Raw genomic sequence first — 16,273 nt, 5'->3', positions numbered from 1 at the left:
ACTGTGCTAGTTTTTGTTGTTGTGGCTGTAGCAGGAAAACAAATGCAAAATTCTAGTACACTCTAGCATGGGCCTGCTATGGCTCTGTAGGTGAGCCACCGCCGCTGCCTCGTGCGGACGGGAGAGAAAATAAAGAAAAAAGAGGGAGAGAAAGATGCGTGCCGCAACAGCCGTCATCCACCACCCAAGCGGTGGCGGGTGCAATGACGGCCTACAACAGATAAAAATTCGGTGGAAGGCTAGTTAGTCCCCACCACAAGCGGCGTTGACGTACCAGTCCCAGCGCCATAGGGCCAGGAACAGCCACCCTTCACCAACTTTCACGTGAGTGCACGATAAAAATTCCTGGGTAGTCGAAATTATTCTGGAGTCGCCCACAATTGCATCCCTTTCCCTTTTCCTGCTCTCATTCCCTCCTTTCTTCTGTTACGGCGCAGTTCAGGTGTCCACAGAACACGTCTGATATGTACTGCGCCTTTCTTTTCCTGTGAACAAATTATTATTATTAACGCGAAAGCGTTACTTCGCTATGTTCCCAGATTTCTGTCCGCAGACCGTGTCTGCAGGCCGCGTCCGCAAAATCGTGTCCGCAGCAGTTGCGATTGAGAAGGGGTAGAGGTTAATATCTGATGTCAATCGTTAGAGGCTGACGTAATGTTGCTGTAGAAAGAATAATTAGGTCCATTAGGTTATTAGGTTATAATTACAGGCTAAAATTGTAAACGTTGTCTGCAGCAGTTGCTATTGAGAAGTGGTAGAGTTTAATCAGTGGTGTCAATTGATAGAGGGTGATGTAATGTTATACCCTAAATAATGTTTAAGTCAATAGGTTAATTACGTATATAATTAGAGGCAAACGATGAAAAAGTAAAGACGAAAATAGTCTCATTAGCGATTGGCTTGGCGCCACATTTGAACGCATCAAACTCTAAAGTAGTTAAATAAAAAAATTATTGTGACTTCAAGGATGTGACGTCACGCAACCGGAAGTAAAGCCGAAGAAGGACATATGAAGGGATTGGAGCGCAATTTGAAAGTAACAAAGGCTAAAATGAATAAACAAGAAGTGAATTAATGTGACGTAGCTGATGTGGTGTCACGCCACCGGAAGTAGAGCCGGAAAAGGGCATAGGAAGGAATTGGCGCGTAATATGAAAGTACCGAAGACTAAAATGGGTAAACTAGCAGTGAATTAAGCAACCAGAAGCAACCAACAGCATCCGTGCTTTCGTGTTACTCCACTGCAGATTGTGCAGTGCTCTTTAGTTTTGAAGGTGCGCCACTGTAGGTGAAATCGCCATATTGAATTCTAATCTTTTTTTGACAAGGGGACACTACTTTTTATCTCTCAGGGTACTTCGAGATGGCTGCTCATGTACAAATATACCGTATCTAGACCTTATTAAAGCTTCTGCGTACCGCCCAGTTGAAAATTGGCGGAGGTGTGATTTAAAACTACTGATTATTCTGCAAGGTAACAGGATGAGTGCTCTCTAGCTCATGTAACTCACATAACGCACGCCCTAGCACACGAAGGTGATGCATCATTCGGAATGCGATGCTTTATGAAGTCTCAGTGGCCAAATTTTCTGTCTCCAGTATAAACAGTCCAACTTTTTAAAAACGAAGAGATCAATGTACGACCACGCGTTTTGCAAGCAAGCAGATACAAGCTTATAGACTCTATCTGACAGGAGACAGCTATTCATTTTCTACAGCTCTTGACAACGAAGAGTTACGCACCGACCGTACTTTCTTATCTGGACAGGCATCATTTAGTGACCGCTGAAAAATATGGGCCGCACCAGGTAACCGATAATAATGCATAATACCCCTAAGAAACCTAAATCATGCCAAGCTGAGCGCTGGCGTAAAATGAAAATGAATAAATAGAGAGATTTAGCTGAGCGTTTTTACGGCCAGCGGAGAGGAGCGGACGAGCGGAGATGCCAGAGATGCCACTACGCATGCGCACGTCGCTGGGCTGGCTACCGTTTTTACGACACGCAGCTTACGCCCCGCTGGGGAGCCCTCTCTAGCGGAGCGATCGGCAGCGCGCGAGCGTGCGTAAGAGCGCGCGGGCGTGTATGGGTAATGAAGATGGCAGCCGTCAACACAGCCACCGGCGCTGCTCCGTTGTCGACGGCGAGCCCAGCTCGGGCCCCTTCACAAGTTAAGAAAGCCCGGAGGTGTTTCACAGCTGAGGAAGACTGGTGTCTATTGCGTGAGGTGTCAACGACGAGGCCGTTTGGAGTTGGTTCAGTTCAGTCGTTCTGTCGTGTCCGACTCTTCGTGACCCTATGGACCATGTCAGACCATGTCGTGACCCTATGGACCATGTCAAGAAGTTCTCAGGGGTCAAGTGGATGCAGCTAGCACAGAACCGGGTTAAGTGGAGAAATATGGGAGAGGCCTTCGCCCTGCAGTGGGCATAATCAGGCTGATGATGATGATGATGATGGACCATGTCAAGCCACGCCTTCCGGTCCCTCACTATCTTCCAAACATCACATAACTTCATCTGCACTGCCTCGAGGATGCCATCTAACCATCGCGTTCGCTGCCTACCCCGTCTCCGGCAACCCTCAACCTTTCCCAACATCAAATCTTTCTCCAGCGACTCCTGTCTTCTCATCAGATGACCAAAGTAGCTGAGCTTTAACTTTAGAATTTGACCCTCCAATGAGCAGTCAGGGTTTATGGTCGACAATATCGACGGATTTGATCTTCTGGCAGTCCAAGGAACTCTTAAGTCTTCGCCAGCATCACAATTCAAACGCGTCAATTCTTCCGCGGTCAGCCTTTTTCACAGTCCAACTCTCACATCCATACATCACAACTGGAAAGACCATAGCACGAGTTATACGGATCTTCGTTGGCAGATTACTGTCTCTGCTCTTTACTAGACGGTCAAGGCTAACCATTGCTCTCTTTCCCAGAAGCAGGCGTCTCCTAATTTCATGGCTGCAGTCTCCTTTCGAGGTAATCTTGGAGCCCAAGAAGAGAAAATCTGCCACAGCTTCCACTTCTTGTCCATTGATGCTCCAGGACTTGATAGGGCAAGACGCCATGATCTTTGTCTTTTAATGTTCAGTTTAAGCCCAAACTTCTCACTCTCTTCTTGCACGCGCATCAGAAGTCTCTTGAGTTCCACTTCACTTTCTGCTATTAAAGTCGTATCATCCGCATATCTAAGGTTGTTGATACGTTTCCCAGCAATCTTCACTCCAGCTGAAGACTCGTCCAGACCGGCCTTCCTGATGATGCACTATGCATATAGGTTAAATAGGCAGGGCGACAGTATGCAGCCTTGCCTCACTCCTTTCTCAATCGGAAACGAATCAGTAAGACCATGCCCAGTTCTGACTGTGGCCTCTTGTCCTTCATACAGATTCCTGAGGAGCCAGATGAGGTGAATTGGAACTCCCATCTCTTGGAGAGCTTGCCACAATCTGCTGTGATCTACGCAGTCAAACGCTTTCGCATAATCAATAAAGCAAAAGTAGATGGGTTTCTGGAACTCTCTTGCTTTTTTCATGATCCAGCGAAGGTTGGCAATTTGGTCTCTAGTTCCTCTGCCCTTGCGAAACCCAGCTTGCATGTCCGGAAGCCCCCGACCCACATACTGCTGCAGCCTACCTTGGAGGATTTTCAACATCACCTTCCTAGCATGCGAAATAAGCGCGATCGTGCGGTAGTTGGAACAACCTCTGGCACTGCCTTTCTTTGGAATGGGGATGTAAACTGACCTCCTCCAATCCTGTGGCCACTGCAGGGTTGTCCAAATCTTCTGACATAATATATGCAGAATGTAGCAGCGTCATGGTTGAGGTTTTGAAGCAACTCAGCTGGAATGCCATCAATTCCGCTAGCTTTGTTCTTAGCAAGGCTGGCTAAGGCCCATTCAACTTCACTCTTCAGGATTCCCGGCTCGAGATCAGCAATCATAACCGTCTTATGTTGGGTTTGCACATTCGGGTCCTTCTTGTACAGTTCTGCTGTGTATTCCTGCCACCTCGTCGTTATCTCTGAGGCTTCAGTGAGGTCCTTGCCTCGTTTGTCCTTTATCACGGCACGCTTAGAACAGAAGCTTCCTTTGGTATCTTTGATTGTCTTATACAGAGCTCTTGTGTTCCTTAATTGGCTGTTGTCCTCAACTGCTTGGCACTTTATATTAAGGAAGGCATTCTTATCTCTCCTTGCTATTTTCTGAAAATCCGCATTGAGAACCTTGTATCTTTCTCTTCCCCCCATAACTTGTGCCATCCTCCTTTCCTCAGCTATTTTCAAAGCCTCTTCAGATAACCAGTTTGCTTTCTTGCATTTCTTTTGCTTTGGAACTACCTTAGTAGCAACTGCTTGTATTATATCACGAACATCAGTCCACATCTCTTCGGGCTCTCTGTCTTCTAGATCTAATTCTTGAAATCGATTCCTCACTTCCACAGCATATTCTAATGGAATTTGATCCAGATCATACCTGAAAGGCCTTTTAGTTTTCTCCGTTTTCCTCAATCGAAGCTTAATTTTGGCAACAAGAAGCTGATGATCGGTGCCACAATCGGCCCCAGGCCTTGTTTTTACTGCTTGTATAGCGCTTCTCCATCTCTGCCGGCAAAGAATATAATCGATCTGATTCCTGTACAGACCGTCCCGTGAAGTCCATGTGTACAGGCGCCTCTTGTGCTGTTGAAAATGAGTATTCGCTATGGTCAGGTTGTTTTCTTGACAAACCTCTACTAGCCTCTGCCCAGCTTCATTTGGCTCTCCAAGACCGAACTTGCCTATAATTCCGGATATTTCTTCTCTCCCGACCTTAGCATTCCAGTCTCCTATGAGAAAAACGACGTCTGATGATGGAATGCGGTCTAAAAGGCATTGTAGGCCCGCATAAAATCTCTTAACGTCAGCTTCTTCAGCAGTAGTGGTCGGTGCATAGACTTGGATAATTGTTATCTTGAAAGGGTGACCTTGGATCCGAAGTGAAATCATTCGGTCGTTTTTGGGGTTGTACCCTAGCACTGCTTTGCCCATTCTTCTGTTTACTATGAGAGCGACCCCATTCCTTCTCTTGGATTGGTGCCCACAATAAAAGACATAATGGTCGCCGGAGTTAAATTCTCCCATTCCGATCCACTTGAGCTCGCTGATACCCAAGATATCAACGTTAAATCTGTCCATTTCCCTGATGACGACATCCAGTTTACCTTGCGTCATAGATCTTACATTCCATGTTGCTATGTGATATATCTCCTTTCAACATCGGACTGTCCGGTCGCTTCCCGACACATCCACAACTGAGCGTCCTTTTGGCTTTAGCCCAGCCGCTTCATTCGTCCTGGAGCTACTAGGAATCGCCCTTTGTTCATCCCCAGTAACATGTGGGACGCCTTACAACCTGGGGGATCATCTTCCGGCGCCATATCAGTAATGGTATTGTGACTGGCCATAGGGTTTTCTTGGCAAGAAATACTGGAGTGTGTTGCCATCACCTTCTCCAGTGAATCACATTTTGTTAGAACTCTCTGCCGTGACCTGTCTATCTTGGGTGGCCCTACACAGCAGAGCTCACGACTTCATCGAGTTTCGCAAGCCCCTCCGCCACGACAAGGCAGTGATCCATGAAGGGAGTTGATCCATGAAGGAGTTGAAGTTGGAGATGTGATGGGCCGCGAACTTACCATGTGATGGGCCGCGAACTTACGCTGCGCGGAGCAAAGGACCGCGTGGATTTACTAATATACTGGTGATAGCAGGACGTCAAGGACCATATAAGGTGAGTTTTACATTTCCAGAACTAAAACGTGTAATGCCAGTGCTTAAAATAGAATTGATGCGAAATGAGAGAACGATTATGCAGTCTTTAAACCTAGTCTATCACCGTCAGTGCTGCTGCGCGGCCGGCCTCGATGACTGATAAAAATAATATACAGTACTTCTCGATGATACAGCAGCCGGAAAAAAAAGCAGCACTTACGCGTTATAGAGCGTGAAACGCGAATGCGGGCTGCCGTTTACTGTGGTGTGGAAAGTGCCTTCGCTTACTTAAGAACAAACCAACTGTCGTTTGAACTGTTTTACCGGCAAGCCCATCGCCTAACATTAGGCGCTGCGCATCTGTTTGGGTTTCGGTCACCGCTCGGAAGAGACATTCGAAACCTCACAGCAACCACTGAATGGGGCGAGAGCTTTGTTTGCGCGCTCGTCGGGCCGCCGTGTCTGTTCCAAGATGGTTTTTCACACACGTTAGCGCCTTCACCGCAAGGACCATGTACGCGGCTTGTATACCCACAGATGTTTCAAGGCGCCTTGCTGATGCAGCCGAGGTCTATTTTCCCTTTTTTTTTAGTCTCTATTGAAAGGCGCTGCGCCCAGCTGCGCACTCGATCAGTTAAATTGTGTTCATTAAAAAAAAAGCTATTCCACTGGCTTCACGGGAATATTACCGATTCTAGTTTATCTGTGACATTACTCTAACATAACACTCATCACCAAACATGCGTTTCTTTGTCTTTTTCCTGCCTCATTGTGGGCTTGACATGCTTGGTGGATAAAACAAAAACAATCGTTATTGTCTCTAACACGGCCAAGAAACTTCTCTTTCCACCTGTACTTTGCACTCTGGCTTGTATAGGATCCTAAAAGCCCACCGAAAGAAATGACGTCTTCATTATTATTCTGCCAATTAGTACACAGGCTACATAACAAGAGGAACTCTGTTAGACATAACAAAAATGGCATACAAGCAGAAACACAAGGGTGATAAACTGTTTACTGTCCTCATAACTGTCTATTTTATTTTTGTACAACGTGTACATATTGTGGTACTCGTTCTGTATACAAAGTTCCGGTTATCCGCGAATGTCACATGTCAACTGACTGCGTCTGGTAGAAACATGTATTTGTGACTATTTTGCTCCAGTGGAGAAGCTCAACTGAATTTAAGGTTGATATAAAGCTGTTTGTCTTTTTTTGCAGGCACCCGAGGGTCACAGAGCATCGAGCTTCAGCTGATCACCATGCGAGAAAGAAACGACTATGCGCTACGCAGAAAAGCGCAAGAAATTAAAAAATAAAAAGTTGAAAATGAAGCGCGGCGTCTCGCTCTAGACGAGGGCAGGTGAGACGTTATAACAGAGAACATGAGAAGCTGCTAGAGAACGTTGAGAGGATGTTCAAAGAACAGGCTCAAACATTTTTTATTTCTTCGGCGCAAACCGCGCATGACATGAATACCCAGAAAACTGTCCTGGTAAAATGTTGTACATCTTGTGAGTAAATAAAACACATTTCAGAAATATTTGTGAGTGGTAAAAGTACCGAGGAGTAAGGTAAGTTTCAAGATCTGGTGGATCAAGACCGAAGTAATGCGATACCTGGGCACCACACAAACATGTACGACAGTTCGCCAAAAGCGCACTAGCTTAATAGATATGCGGCACGTTCTGTCGATACAGCTTCAAGACATGAAACCGCTTGTGGCCACTAAAGTAAAGTTTCTGATTCCTTGATGGTCGGCATATTGCCCTTGCTGTACCATCGGCGAAACCACAGTAGTTTGTCAGCGCGGCACCTTTGGCTGAACAGCTTCAAAATGTAAGATAAATTTTAGGTTAAGAAATTTTTTTTTCACAACCTTGACATTGATTCTGCTGTAATTGCAACTTACCTGCGAGACTTCCTCCGGCGTTTCGAGACTGAGCCAAGAATGGCTATTTACATCGTCGAGCAAGTGAAAAATCGCTCGTTGATATGGCGCATAACTTCGTCACTGATTATATCGTTGAACTATGCCGCCCGAAAAGATCTTCAAGACCACATAGCCGGTTCGGATGTGCCAGCCGTCGAAGGGTAATGCAGAGGGCTTCATCTCCGGGAACCGCAACCCTTCGCGCAGTTACGACCTTATCGGTTATGCACATAGCCCGCTGAAGTCTGCGTATATGCTCCTTCTCGAAACGAAAATACGTCCTAAAGATACCATCGTCTATCGTATCAATGTTCAAATGTCCGCGCACTGAAAGTGGCTCACGTCGTGTCCGCCAAATACCTCCAAGCACTGCCCATCTCCAACTTCGATCCAGGTCAGTTGCGGAAGCAGCAGCGGGTCCTGTAGTGTGCTCTTCGGCATAATTCAAACAACAGTAGCAGCCGCCAATTCGCGAATTCGCGAGAAAACAGCTGACTTTTGTTTCGGCTTGACTAGACTAGAAATGACAAACATATTCTGTTTAACAGACTGCTCTTTTGTACATCTAAAACACAAAATATACCAAATAATTAACTAAAAACACAGAATATATCTTTACTAGACAGTTTTGGCGCATAATTAGCAGGAATAATTGGTATTCTGTTCATTCTAACTCGAATTGTTGCCGAGAGTTGCAGCAGAGCAAGCGACTCTACTCCGCTCGAGAAGATGGGCGATCCGCCCTGCTAAAACTCTTTTCTCGCGCGCCTCTCCGCTGATGTATCCGCTCGCCCGCTCCGCTCCGCTGACCGTAAAAACGCTCAGCTAAAACTCTCTAATGGAGCAATGTCCTTTTCCTCGTCCAGAATCCATGAGGATGTAATAAGCGCTAAATCAACATGTACAACAAAGCTTACTCAACACTCCCCGGTCTTCATTCATGCTGACACAGTTGAAATCTCGCAAGGGTATAATTTTACAATCTGCGTAAAAATGGTCGACCAATGACATGAAATAGCCTTCTACAACTCTGCTTTACAGGGTCATAAGCGCAAGTAACACTTTAAATTGCGAGATCAGAGCATATAAGCCACAATAAAACAATGCGCTAATATCCATCGTCTTGTCCAGGAGCGGCATGCGCCCTCCACATAAGCCTATAGAATGGCTGACCAAAACTATTGTATTCTCGGAAAAAAAGCTCGAGAGCTACTTCCCTATCCTCGCCAGAGGACAGCGTGGCTTCCTGGGTGGTTGTCACTTTCACATTCCATTTCTTGAGGAGATAATGTAACTGATTTTGCTTTCAACCATTGCGTAAATTCTTACATTTATTGGTACTGACTTGACATCCTCCAACGCTAGCTTCTTTTCGGCGCCTGTCTAATTGTGCGCCATCGCCAGAAATGGGGTGACCCTCCTGCAAATCGGTTAGCTGTAAACAAATAGCCCCTCATTTCAAATTTCCCCTCTCCGTGACCACCACAATAGGTACCCCTTGCTCATCATAATCTACCCATACATCTTCTCATCTGCAGGACATTAGAAATAACTAGTGAACCATGTTGTAGTTGGGGCGCATTAGGTAACTAAACACAGGGCGATTACCAGCTCACCAGTACTCCTCAAGAGAAAAGCACAACACATTGTTACGACCGTGCATCATCCGCACTTGCGCGCTCTATTGTTCGCCTGTGGGCATGGATAAGTGCTGTGGATATGTGCTGTTGGTACAAGGGCGCTAAGTGAGCCTGATTCCATGAATCCTTTTGTGTAAGCCTGTTTTGTTTTGTTGAGACCCTGCAAATGCCAAATTGGCCCTGTCAAGTGAACGACTAGAAAAATACTAAGAAATGTCCCCCTGCGGGAAATAGCCGGAAGTGCTTTCGTTCAATTGTTCACCCTTCCCGTCGAGAAGCGCTATGGTCAAGTAAGGAATGCTTATTGTCCAAAGGAGGCGACAGAGTGACACGTCCGCTGACATACAGGACAAGAAAGGAGCAAGGTGATTACGTCCATTAGAGGATTTCCCGGGAATGCAGGAAAGATTTGCAATTGCCGGAAAGGGACAATGCTGGGAGCAGTAAGCGGCGCGCACGTGCACTTGGGTTTCTGAGAAGGAAACCCACTTGCCGGAACCAGCCTATCGATTCTTTGCTGAAGAATAGAAATGTACCTCCTCGCCGTTCCCAAACTTTTCCCGCCAAGAAGTGACCAGGCCCAACGAAACAATACCAGGCCAGTCAGTGCTTCAAACCATCAGTGCAGTGATGTGTTCGATTGGATGCCGATATCTGAGGGGCGTCCCCTGGATTTGGTTGGTCAGCATCTTCAGAGAGGGGCTGGACATAGGGGGTTTTAAGGACGTTGCAGAGCACGAAATGTCGTTCTGAGCCCTGGGTAAACGGCTCATCCAGTCGCTTCTCGCTATGAACTCTTAACGCTTGCCGTTTTGCTGATGTACCCTTCTTTTTCTTGTAAATAATCTTGTAAATAAGTTTTCTCAAAGTGCCATTAAACCTGCTTGTACATATTTCACCAACTTCGAAGATTCAATCCTTCATGAACCCGGAGTCTCTGCACGCTACCAAGTGAAGGCCAGGTCGACTTAGCCCCAGCGTCACGACAACTGGTGACCAGCATTGGGATCTGGATCTACAAGCTACAACATCTGGTGATTCGAGGTGGATCAGAATCTACAAGCCACAACATCTGGTGATCGGAGGTGGCATCTCAAGCAACAAGCAGGAGCAACAATCGGCCAACAAGAGGGCAGCTCGGAACATCGATCGCATGTGTGGTTGAGTGCTTGGCTTTTCTTCTGATGTGGACCAGGTTCTAGAACAGGGTTAGATTTTAGAACTGGTAAAGAGAGTGTGGAAACGCCTTTAGGTTTGGTAGTTTGCACAGTTGTTTTGGAAGTAGCCGACACTCGGAGCGATCATGGACCTACAAAAGCTGCAGAAACCGGACCTGTTGCTATTGTGTGAGGAATTGGGAATTGATACAAGTGGTTTGGCACGAAAACCCTTGATTATAAAGGCAATCACTGATCTGGGAACCGATGATGAGGAGCTCAGTGAAGCATGGAACCTCATCGGTCAAAAAAAGGAACCGCTCAGACAGCAGAAAGAGCGTGAAATTGAAAGAGAAGCAAAAAGGCTGGAGCTAGAAATTGAGCTCCGGAAATTACAACTAGAGTTGAGCAAGAGGTCGGGCAATTGTCCCCAGCTAGCGCTACCTCTTCTCAACAAGGAGGCAGATTTCAAGATGTCAAAGTACATGCAGCCATATGTGACATCAGGGGATATCGGTCTGTATCTGGCTAACTTTGAGCGAGCCTGCGAAAAACTGTCCTTCCAGCGAGACACTTGGTCTCAGAGATTATTGACGGTTCTGCCCTGCGAGGCAGCGGAGGTTGTCGCGCGGCTAAGCAAGGAGGATGCGGACAACTACGAGAAGGTCAAAGCTTGCCTTCTGAGAAAGTATAGGCTTAGCGCCGAGGCGTTCAGTCAACGTTTTCGGAACGCTACTAAGTCCAGGGACGAGAGTTACCCTGATTTCCTATACAATTTAAGAGTCAATTTGGGCGAGTGGCTAAAGAGCACTGATTCCTACAGTGATAGGGACGCTGTAGTCGAGCGAATTCTTTTGGAGCAGTTTTATAACTGCCTCCCAGAAAAAGAAAGAAATTGGTTACAGGACCGAGGCGACATTAAGTCGGCAACTGAAGCTGCCGAACTCATTGAGGAGTATGCTTCGCGCCGACAATTCAGCAACCCAGCAGTGGATAGGCCCCGCAATCCCAAGTTGAGCGTGAATAACCGTCAGGAAAGGCACTTTGCTAGAGTTGGAAACGAAGAAATGAAGGTTTCTTCAGGCAAACTCCCTAGAAAGGACGGCAGTGAGAAAAGTGGGGAAGTGACCAACGCGCAGAACACTAAGAATAAGCTTGAGGCTAGGAAGCCGCTCACATGCTTTAGGTGTAATGAGCAGGGTCACATTGCCGTCAACTGCCGGAAAGAAAAGATTGTTTTCTCGTATGTCAGTGACTGCGATGAAAATATGCAGCTTTTAGAACCCTACCTGCATGACCTAGTAGTCAACGGGAAGCCTTGCAAGGTACTGCGCGATTCGGCCGCAACGATGGATGTTGTCCTTCCGGCGTATGTGTCGCCTTCCGACTATACAGGACAGTGTGCGTGGATCCCCCAGGTAGTGGAGGAACAGAGTGTGCTTGCCAATCGCGAACGTGGTCATCGAGGGCCCTTTCGGCAAGTTGACAACCGAGGCTGCCGTTTCAGGAAAGCTTCCTAAGTGCTATCCGTGGTTGTTTTCGAACAAATCTGACATGCTACTGCGAAAGAGGGGCATCCTTTTCGGAGACAGAGTTGTGCAAGCCTTAACATGTTCAAAAGCGCGAGAACTAGCTACACTGCTCATTCCAGAAAAATCCACAGCGGAGGGAACGGCAGTTAAAACAGTGGTCGATGCGGAAGATAGGGGGTCAGAAAACTTTGAGAGTGAGGCATCTCAGATAAGTCAACTTGAAAGTGAGCTTGATGAGACGCGGAATGAGGACGTTCTTGAGAGTAACCTCTTGCGGCCAGTGTCTAGTAATCTCACCAGACTTTTAAGTGGAACCCGAGAGGACTTAGCTATGGAGCAAGCCAATGATCCTAAGATACAGGAGCTTCTCAAAAGGACGGAGCAGATAGGAGAACTAAAGAAATCCCAGCTGTCCGATCTGGGCGAGATAATAACAGAGTTTGAGGCCTGCTTCGTGGACAGGCCAGGCAGGACTGATTTGACTGAGCACGATATTGAGCTGACTTCAGACGTGGCAGTGCGATCAAGGTGCTACCGATTCTCTCCAAGGCAAAGAGAAATTTTGGATAGGGAAGTAACTCGCATGCTGGAATTGGGAGTAATAAAACCCTCGGAAAGCGATTATGATTCGCCTATGATCTTAGTAGAAGCTCCAGGTAAAGACCCTAGGCCTGTGGTAGACTACCGAAAGCTAAATTCTCTCACCAGGGATCAAGTGTATCCTATTCCGAATATTGAGGAGAGAGTAGAACAGGTCAGTAGAGCGGCATATGTGACTACGCTGGACCTTACTCGAGGATACTGGCAAGTACCGCTCACTGAACGCGCCAGCAGATACGCGGCTTTCGTCACTCCGACGGGCAGCTACCAGCCAACAATGATGAGTTTCGGGCTCAAAAGTGCTCCATTTTGTTTTTCCCGACTCATGGATAGGGTTTTAAAGGGGTGTAAAACATTCGCGGTGCCTTATTTAGATGACATGGCGGGTTTTTCCGACTCATGGGCGGACCATATGGTACATCTAAGAGCTGTACTGAGCCTTTTGCGTCAAGCTGGGCTAACCGTAAAGGCCGAGAAATGTTGTCTGGCAAGGGCGACCGTGGACTACTTGGGTCACAATGTAGGTCAAGGTTTCAGGAAACCCAGCGAGATTAAGATTTCTGCGGTAGCAGACTACCCGCGGCCGAGCACGAAGACGGAAATTCGAGCATTCCTGGCTCCGACTGGGTACTACAATCACTACATCCCTAACTATTCAGCTTTGGCCAGCCCTCTGACCGACGCTCTCCGCAAGACAGAACCGACAAATGTAGTCTGGGACGAACAAAAGGAAGCCTCCTTCGTAAACCTGAAGGCTGTGCTGATTAGCCGTCCGGTATTGCGAGCTCCAGACTATGACCGAGAATTCACGGTCCAGTGTGATGCAAGTGATCGAGGGCTAGGTGCTGTTCTCTGCCAGAGAGATGACGACGGTAATGAGCACCCTGTGCTCTACCTGAGCAGAAAACTGAGTTCTAGAGAGAGGGCTTATTGCGCGTCAGACAAAGTGTGCGCTTGCATTGTATGGGCCATTCAAAAATTGCAGTGCTATCTTGGAGGGGCCAAATTCACCGTAGAGACGGACCATTGTCCCCTGGCTTGGCTGCAAACTGCAACATCGCAGAACAGTCGCCTTCTTAGGTGGAGCTTGATTTTACAGCAGTACAATTTTGAAATAAGATACAAAAAGGAGAAGTTAAATGGGAATGCGGACGGGCTTAGCCGCTGTTTCTAAGCGGTCCGAGGTGTTCCTCGCCATGTATCCAAATTGATACTCAGGTTCTTTTTTTTTTTTTTTCGTGCGCTTGAATATATGTGACTATGTAAAGCAGCACGTTTGGTTTTCGAGGCATACGTGGGTCCTGAACGTCTTGAGAGTGGGCTTTTCTCGAACAACAATGGCAGTTTTCTTTTAACCTGGTCTCTTCAGACGGGAGCCGAGTGCTTGCTTGTACATGTGGTTGAGTTTCAGACAGCTCGAGCAAATTGGCCTACGACAATCAAGATAACGCGACAAGCAACAGCGAGCTTCAAGCGTTCATGTGCAGGCCATTAAGTCGTCTCTTCATGCAGCAGCTGCGACTGCTGCCCTCCGAGACTCTTCTGGCGGGGGAGGAGGCTGTTACGACCGTGCATCATCCGCACTTGCGCGCTCTATTGTTCGCCTGTGGGCATGGATAAGTGCTGTGGATATGTGCTGTTGGTACAAGGGCGCTAAGTGAGCCTGATTCCATGAATCCTTTTGTGTAAGCCTGTTTTGCTTTGTTGAGACCCTGCAAATGCCAAATTGGCCCTGTCAAGGGAACGACTAGAAAAATACTAAGAAAGGTCCCCCTGCGGGAAATAGCCGGAAGTGCTTTCGTTCAATTGTTCACCCTTCCCGTCGAGAAGCGCTATGGTCAAGTAAGGAATGCCTATTGTCCAAAGGAGGCGACAGAGTGACACGTCCGCTGACATACAGGACAAGAAAGGAGCAAGGTGATTACAGCCATTAGAGGATTTCCCGGGAATGCAGGAAAGATTTGCAATTGCCGGAAAGGGACAATGCTGGGAGCAGTAAGCGGCGCGCACGTGCACTTGGGTTTCTGAGAAGGAAATCCACTTGCCGGAACCAGCCTATCGATTCTTTGCTGAAGAATAGAAATGTACCTCCTCGCCGTTCCCAAGCTTTTCCCGCCAAGAAGTGACCAGGCCCAACGAAACAATGCCGGGCCAGTCAGTGCTTCAGACCATCAGTGCAGTGATGTGTTCGATTGGATGCCGATATCTGAGGGGCGTCCCCTGGATTTGGTTGGTCAGCATCTTCAGAGAGGGGCTGGACATAGGGGGTTCTAAGGACGTTGCAGAGCACGAAATGTCGCTCTGAGCCCTGGGTAAACGGCTCATCCAGTCGCTTCTCGCTATGAACTCTTAACGCTTGCCGTTTTGCTGATGTACCCTTCTTTTTCTTGTAAATAATCTTGTAAATAAGTTTTCTCAAAGTGCCATTAAACCTGCTTGTACATATTTCACCAAATTCGAAGATTCAATCCTTCATGAACCCGGAGTCTCTGCACGCTACCAAGTGAAGGCCGGGTCGACTTAGCCCCAGCGTCACGACAACATCGCTATTACTAGTGCTAAATCACGGCCGCTCAATGGATTTAGCGGCCGTAGCAAAACTATAGGGCTGAAACGTGGAAGCTAAGGAAATGGGTTTTGTAGTAAATTGAGGAAAATGGAGAGAGCTACGAAAAGGGAAATATTTGGGATAGCGTTATTATGTGTATCCACTTCCACGCACTGACGATGCACTTGAAATCTGGGAACTGTCAGATACCGATTAGTCTGAGCGAAAAAGAAAATACTATTTCCGACACCCGATGGTCTTTATGAGTTCAACCTAATTTCCCTTGCATTCTGCAAAGCGCCTGTCACATTTGAAAGATTCATGGACACAATTCTGCGAGGACTCAAGTGGGAAATTTGGTTGTGCTATTTGGGCGACGTTTTGATCTTCTGCAAGACCTTTTAGGAGCAGAAAAGCCGGCTCGCAATCATCCTTGACTGCACTGAGAGAGCAAGCCTCGTTCTCAACTCTACGTAAGAAATGCCACTTTGGCGAATACCAGAATATTGTCTTTGGTTACTTGGTTAAAACGGAATGTGTACGATTGGATCCTCAGAGGATTTAGGCTGTAATTTCAAATTTGCAGCACCGAACTCGGTGAAGGATCTTAGGAGATTTTTAAGATTATATTCCTTCTTTCACTGTTTGTGCTCAGCTCGCTGACATCGCCTACCCTCTCATGTATATTTTGCACAAAAAGGCATGTTCATTTACACTGCTGACTGTGTAAAAGATTTTCCGGAATCGAGAAAAAACTGCTCTCGGCGGCGTGCACAATTATCGCAGAAGATAGTCGAAAAGCTATTTTGACATGGTGCGTCATCTGTCGGGCAGCGGGGCAAGCGCAACCAACGGCCGGGATGGAGCTTGTCTCACCGCTCGAAAGATGACGTATCATGTCAAAATAGCTTTTCGACTCTATTTTGCGAAAATTGTGCACGCCACCGAGAGCAGTTTTTTCTCGATTGCGGGAAATCTAGGCAAGTACCGATGTTAAATCACTTATCAGATAACGTAGACTATATTTTGCTACTTTGTGAACTTTATTTCAGCCCGAATGGGGCAGTAGATTTTGCATATGATTTTCTTAAATCCCAGCCCCCAAA

At 47.0% G+C, this 16,273-nt stretch overlaps 1 pseudogene; it reads right to left on the bottom strand.

Moving 5' to 3' along the window:
- Positions 1–2,110: 2,110 nt before the first annotated feature.
- On the bottom strand, positions 2,111–8,131 carry LOC146193554 (uncharacterized; annotated as a pseudogene).
- Between the last annotated feature and the right edge of the window lie 8,142 nt (positions 8,132–16,273).

Source organism: Amblyomma maculatum, chromosome 4, assembly GCF_055883805.1.
Source record: "Amblyomma maculatum isolate TAMU_Amacu chromosome 4, ASM5588380v1, whole genome shotgun sequence".
Lineage (NCBI taxonomy): Eukaryota > Metazoa > Arthropoda > Arachnida > Ixodida > Ixodidae > Amblyomma > Amblyomma maculatum.
Note: the sequence above shows the minus strand (reverse complement) of the source record. Positions and strands in the feature narration are given on the sequence as shown.